The sequence below is a fragment of the Neolamprologus multifasciatus genome, chromosome 15 (genome assembly GCF_963576455.1).
Source record: "Neolamprologus multifasciatus chromosome 15, fNeoMul1.2, whole genome shotgun sequence".
In the NCBI taxonomy this organism is placed as follows: Eukaryota; Metazoa; Chordata; class Actinopteri; order Cichliformes; family Cichlidae; genus Neolamprologus; species Neolamprologus multifasciatus.
Window position 1 is genome coordinate 24,094,222 of NC_140453.1, and position 7,538 is coordinate 24,101,759.

Here is a 7,538-nt window from a genome sequence, read left to right on the forward strand (position 1 = left end):
ATCAGCCTGGTCTTCCTGGAAATATTCAGTCTTATAAATGTGCCAAATACATGTGAAGGATCAATCCATGAAATAAAACAGTTGCTGGACGGCGAAACGTTCACACACCCACACACCGACAGGAGGTCAGCGTCAGTCCATTTTTGTTTCAGGAGTCATCCGGCAGAGGTGTGGACTCGAGTCACATGACTTGGACTCGAGTCAGACTCGAGTCATTAATTTTATGACTTTAGACTTGACTTGAAAACATGTTCTAAGACTTGTGACTTGACTTGGACTTTTACACCAATGACCTGGGACTTGAATTGGACTTGAACCGGTTTACTTGAAAAGACTTGATATTTCACCCCAAATATAAAATTTTACACGCATATTATATAGAAAGTGTGCACCATTAATTCACTTCATTTATTCAAACCACACTCCGTATGTATGTGTGCGTGAGCTGTAGCACAGCCAATCAAATTAACCAGATTTTTTTTTTTTTAAAGAAAAGAAAATGCTCAAAATTGCTGCAAGGAGTTATTTTTTCAGGTACATAAACTATGAAATAGTCAACAAAAAACCGAAATGCAATATGCAAAACATGCAAGAAGAGAATCATAGACAGAGATGGAACAACTTCCAACTTTCTCCGACAGTTGAAGTTGCATAAAGAACAGTAGGTGGTCCTTCTCTTTTGCTACAATGAGATAGCTGACTTCATCTAACTAGCAAATGTTGTCCAGGCTACGTTGGTGATACAGGTTTTTTTTTTATGTGTATGATATTTTTGTCATGCGATTTTAAAGCCGGTCCTACAAGCGCATCCAAGAATAACATGCAGCTTATCTCAGAACTGTCGGGGAAAATTATTCTTGGAGCTAAGTTTAATTGAGCTGCATTTTATAGAGGTGCAATTTCACAATTTGTATATATTTTCTAAGTTCACTATTTTGTTATGTGTTGAGAAAAACGCAGATTTAAAAATTACATGGTCTAATATTTACATTTAGCATATAACTGCAACATTCTTTTTTCGTTGTTTTTTTTTTTTTTAAGACTCGAAAGGACTTAAAATTCAAAGTTTCAGACTTGTGACTTTACTCTGACTTTTACACCAGTGACTTGAGACTCGACTCTGACTTGCCTGACATTACTTGAGACTTGACTTGTGACTTGAGGATAAAGACTTGAGACTTACTTGAGGCTGGCAAAACAATGACTTGGTCCCACCTCTGTCATCTGGACACACATCAGCAGGTCTAAAGTCACTCTGGTGTGCAGTTTAGATCCCATTTAATTCAAGTTACGTCAACGTATGATTTCGAATTTGTTTCTTAGTGGGATCACTCAAAAAGATACAGATGGATTTGTGTGAGACTTTTACAAGAACTGAGTTAGTTCAGCTTAGAAGTTTTAATTTTTGGAAGATGGAGAAAAACTGAAAACATCTTCTCAAATACATGTCAAACTGAAAGAGTTTAAAAAGTTCTAATCCAGATCCAGCTGTGACCCTTTGAGATGGGGGAACGTATTTCATGCCTTAAGAGGTTTGCAGTCTCACACGTGTTTGTTGGTAAGATTACCTCAAAGCAGGTGGAGAAGAGAACCTATTAGACCTTTTGGTGCAGACCTGGATCTCTTTCTTTAAAGCTCAGAAGCGAGGCCTTGACTCTAATGGATGTCTGAGTGCACTCTGAAGACAGCAAGGAACGTCCGGTCCAAATGTGGCCCACATCGGCAGCTATCTCTGGGCTACGTTCACGAGTCTGACTCAAACCAGCCATACCGCCACCTGATGTGTGGATGCACTCATCTATAATTAGCTTGGATGTCATAGAAGTTACTTGCTAAAATAAATGTCCTCTGCTTTCCTTATATAGTCCCATGGAAACACTGCTGCAATGGAACAGGGTCAGTGTAAGGTAAAGAAGAGTTATCTTGAAACTTGAATAATGCAAAGCAACTTTCGTGGAAATAAGAAGAATAGGTTGACGTTAACATTATCGCTGCAAGTGGTGAGATATTCCAGAACTCTGTTTTTTTCACATCATGTGATGGTGTGTTTCTGTGAACATGTGTTTATACATCAATAGATGAAAAATATTCTTGAACAAATCGCTGGTAAGTTCAACACAAGACTCTGGTGGGGAAAGTGTTAAAGATGCTGTGGTTTATCTTTGCATCGTGATACTGGTGCAGCGCCATCGCTCACTCATTCGTCACACCCAACCTTCCTCCTGCACTCACACAGTTTGGTGCCACAGCTCATGTTTTATCTGTAATGTTCCATTAATTTGAACCTCTGCGGGGACCGCACATGAACGAGAGAACTGCTGCCGTGTGATAATCATCTCACTGCTTCCACATAGAGGAAGGCAGTGACTCAATTTACTGTAATGAGCTCTGAACATCACTGTGGATAACCAGGGCTGCAGAGGACTAAATATACTTCAGGTAACTGAGGTAATAACCTCTTCTTTTTTCACCTGAGGAGGAATGTGATCGTGGCAGGACAGCTGGAGATATCAAAATTTGCTGGAACATTTTTTGGGAATTACATTTTTTAATATCCTTCAAAAACAGTTTCACAGTAAGGTCCAACCAACATGAAACATCAACTCACTGATCATCTTGTTTTTCCTAAACTAGCACACAGGTACATTATGCAGTTATACAAAGAAATTTTTGCTGCATTTTACACATTTTTAGCAAATATTTGCTTAGAAAACACAACGTTGTGTATATTATAAGCAATTATTGCTTTGCTTTGGGTTAAAATGGTATTGGTCTCAAAATAAAAGATAAAATATGTGGTTATAAAACAAAAAAATAAACACTTATTGACTTGTAAGGCCGGGTCCACAGGACGGATGACGCCACCCCCCTTGTTTGTTCAGGCTGAGCTGGCCAGGAACAACTACCAGGACTGGCTTAGTCTGGGTTCCTCACCGAGGCCCATCTTGCCTTGGAAGACTCTACCAGGGGAAAGTTTCCCACGACATCATATCTCCAGGGAATACTCAGGCACACAAGCCACTGCACCATCATAGGATGGTGATTAGTACAAGCTCACAGTACAGATTCTGCTTCTCCACATCAGCTGTGGTGGTTTGAACATCTGACCCACATACAAGGCCTTAAATAATCAGGCCCCATCTTATCTTAATGACCTTGTAGTACCATATCACCCCATTAGAGCACTTCGCTTTCGCACTGCAGGCTTACTTGTTGTTCCTAGAGTATTTAAAAGTAGAATGGGAGGGACAGCCTTCAGTTTTCAGGCCCCTTTTCTGTGGAACCAGCTTCCAGTTTAGATTCAGGAGACAGACACTATTTCTACTTTTAAGATTTGGCTTAAAACCTTCCTTTTTGCTAAAGCAAATAGTTAGGGTTGGATCAGGTCACCCTGAATCCTCCCTTAGTTATGCTGCAATAAGTGTAGGCTGCTGGGGGATTCCCATAATGCATTGGGTGTTTCTTCTTCTCTAACTATGTGTTAATAGACCTCTCTGCACTGAATCATACTTGTTATTAATCTCTGGCTCTCTTCCACTCTCTTCCTGTCTTCCTTCTCTCTCCCCAACCAGCCGTGGCAGATGGCCGCCCCTCCCTGAGCCTGGTTCTGAGGTTTAAAAGGGAGTTTTTCCTTCCCACCCAGTGCTTGCTCATAGGGGGTCATATGATTGTTGGGTTTTTGTCTTATGTATTATTGTAGGATCTACCTTACAATATAATGTGCCTTGAGGCGAATGCTATTGTGATTTGGTGCTGTATAAATAAAATTGAAATTGTCCAAGATGCCTTTTGGAAGCCTCTTAGATGAAGTGCTTGGGTTTGTTCAGCTGGAGAGATTAAGTCTCATGAAATCAGTTCAACAAAAGCATCAACCATGCCTTCAGTTCACTGAACATGTAATGAGCTCAGGTGTTGTTGTATGGAAACCACAGGCATTATGCTTTAAAACCTCCTGTTAGTGATCTAGTCAGTAAATTATTTTAATTAGTTTCATATTTTCTGTTATTTCATTGGGTGATATAAGTTGCTCTTTGTCTGTCCCCTCACCCAGACAAAGAACTTCATCTCAATTTGCCTTTGAAGACCCTGCCAAGGACAAATTGCCTCTGACAACATACACAAACCCCTCCACTCCAATAAGGTGGCTATTCACAGGGGGGACCACCCTCCCTATGGTCATGAGTTCTGGGTAGTGACTAAAAATTAAACCGTAGGTACAAGTGGTTGAAATTAGTTTCCTACTCTCCCTTAGAGATAAGATTAGGAGCTCAGTTGGCTGGGACTCAGAGCTTCAGAGTTTCAGGACCCAGAACTCACTGGAGGGATTACATGTCTTGACTGGCCTGGGTATGACTCAGTGAGCTGGAAGAGGTGAGGGAAGCCTGGGTTTCTGTGCTCAAACTCCTGGATGGATGGATGGATGGATGGATGGATGGATGGATGGATCTTCTGTCTTTTCCACCACTCATAAAACAATTAAAACAGTGAACTTGTTTTTAAAATGTATCATCTTCAGGTTTATTTCATTTCTGTCATTAGTCATCCATGATAACGGTTGTTTGATGTGTAATGCATTAACAGTACATATAATCTGTATTGTTAGGTTGCCTGGGTTGTCGACCCAGTGTTTCGTGTTTTTGGTTTGTTTGATTTTGTTTATTTTATTATGTTCTAGTTTTCTTTGTCTAGTGGCTTAAAGGAATATTTCAAGTTTAGGTTATCTGAGTGGTTCATGTTAGGTTGTTTATTCCTTGTGTTTAGTGATTAAGTTTTAGCTCTCTCAGTGTCTAGCCATGTCTTGAGTTCAGTCTGTGTGTTTCCTGTCTACTTTGATAGTCCTTGTCCTTTGTCAGCTAAGTCTGCTTTGCTTCATGTGTCTTGTTAGCTGTGATTTGTCCAGGCTGTGTTACCAACTTTGTGTATTTAAGCCCTGTGTTTTCCTTGGTCTGTGTCACAATCTTCTTCATTCTAAACTGTGTGTTGTGTCTGCCAGGCTGCCTGTTTAGTTATTTGTAGTCACAGTTTAGTTTGTTTTCTGCTGTGTAGCAATAAATCTAAATTTGAGTTCACATTTGCCTCCTGGAGTCTGCATTTTGGGTCCATTCCTGCCTGCCGCACACAGCCCTTGACACGTATTGGTAGTGCTGGGGTAGGTTTCTGATGGGGGGTTTAGAAGCAGGACCAAAATCAGTTTCTGCTTTACGCCCCATAAAACCTTTGGTCTGGATCAATGAAAGGCTGGATGGAAGGATGGGCAACCTTTTGCCTCTTTTCCCTTCATTCTACTGTTTAAATTTCACAGAGGAGAGGTCTCACAGTCACGACATTTATTTATTTTAATTTTAAGGGGGTTGTAAAGTTTATTTTGAAAATCTATTAGTATTATAGTCAAATACAGCTACAGCTTTAAATTTAGAGTTTAAAGTGCCTCTGACTGTATGTGCGGCAGAGTGTGAAATCACTGTGCAGGAATTTTTGCAATGACATCATAATTTGTCTCAGATCTATGAGAAACATCGCCATCTAGCTATCATCCCAGTCTCTTCATGAAACTACAGAGTGCACAGCATGAAGAATAAAAGGGGAAGCGGGAAATCTTATCTTTTGACCTATCAGGATAAATCATTAATCAACACAACCTGTCTCTGACAAGAATTGTTATAGAAATTTAAAATGAAGTCATATTTTTTTCACATTACCTCAGTCTAGAAGTTTTTCTTTTCTGAAATTCTGGTTTCAGAATTACAATCATTTTATTTTGTTTTGTTTTGTTTTTATTTTATACTGCCTTCCCCTGAACAGCTACCCTGAGGTACCCCTGAGCAAGGTACCATCCCTACACACTGCTCCCCGGGCGCCCAATGGCTGCCCACTGCTTCACTGAGTGAATGGGTTAAATGCAGAGAGGAATTTCCCCACGGGGATCAATAAAGTACACTTTCTTTCTTTCTTTCTTGTTTAAAATTGGGATACCTGCTGGGGTTTTTTTTTTAAATTGTTTTATTACTAATTCATTACTTTTATTTTTACTAAGTGGTAATCTGTGAGTGAACATCTATAAAACACGGATTCAGGATAAATGCCTTTTAAAAAAAGAAAAAAGTTGTATTTGCTTATGTAGAGATATGTGTAGGTCAGCAGTCGGCCAATTCACAAATAATGGAAAGCTGAACATCCGTAGGTTACTTTCAAAGTAAAAGTCAGCCTATTAGTCATTTGGTGTTTCAGTAGAAGTGATCAAACACGTGTAAAATTAAGATACGTCTCTTCATATGCATGTAAATACACTTAATTATTTTTCTTTTACATTTTTTGTTTTCAAAAATAACAATTGAAACTTTCTTTTATTTGAAAAATCTAAATTCGAGCAACTCAAACTCACCTGTTTGAGTTGCTGAGATTTTAATGATAATTTTGTGACTCAAATTGAAAAAGAACAACTGTACTTGACCAGAAACAAAAACAATCTGCAAACAGTGGTTAAAGAACTAATAACACAACCAGAAAGCCACAAATATGATCTAATCTTCACTTTTACATGTAATTCAATGTGTTTACTTGTAACCTTTCTTTACAAATGTACATCCACACCCAGAGACAGGGTCACAAAGTCTGCAAGTGTTTTAGTTAGAAGCTCAGGTCATGATGACACATAAACAGAGGCAGAACTTCAGCCATGATGACACCACAGAGTTATACCGCTTCTAAGTGAGAAACTGGTTTTGTAGAGCCACTTCTGCCTAGAAAACTGAAAATACGCAGGCTTAATGTGTTTGGCTCAAAGGTTTCTTTTATAATGTAAAACTCCAGATAAGCCAGATGCTTAGTTAAAAATTTTTGAAACTCAGAAATTCTCTCTTCCTTGGTAGTAAAAGAAGACCGAGAGCTTTAAAAACTATCCAGGAACTAATCTCTGTCACATTAAGAAAGAAAGAAAAAGTGTTTTTTCATGAGAACTCTTGGTGGCTGGCCAGGGTAACAGTGGTGAACGTTGGGTGGAAAATTGATCAATTTGTGTGGTGTTTTTGGAAATGTATGTAATGTTTTCATTATAAAATTACACCGTTTGTTCTCAATAACCCTAAATGTATTGGGGTTTGTTTGTTTTTGTTTTATTGTAAATTTACAGCTTTAATCGTACAAATTGTTAGTGTTTTCCTGCTGAATTTTACACTTTTTATCTTCTAAATTTACAAATTTATTCTAATTTTTTTTTTTGTCATAACTTTGGAATTTTTTGTGTAAATTTACAAAACTGACTTAAAAAAAATTAATGTTATCTCATAAATATGTATTTTTTCTGCTAAATGTACTTATTTAACTTTTTTTATTTAAAAGAACTTCAGTGTTTTCTCATGAATTTATTTTTTATTCTGTAAATTTACAACTTTAAGCTTGAAAGATGTGAGGGTTTTTTTCCACAGAAACAAAGTTTTTTTTTTTGTGAAATTCGCATCCTTTTTACGGAATCGTGTATTTATTTATACCCACTGCGCTTTATTAGTACACCGTGGTGACTATATTCCATTTTGTTTAGA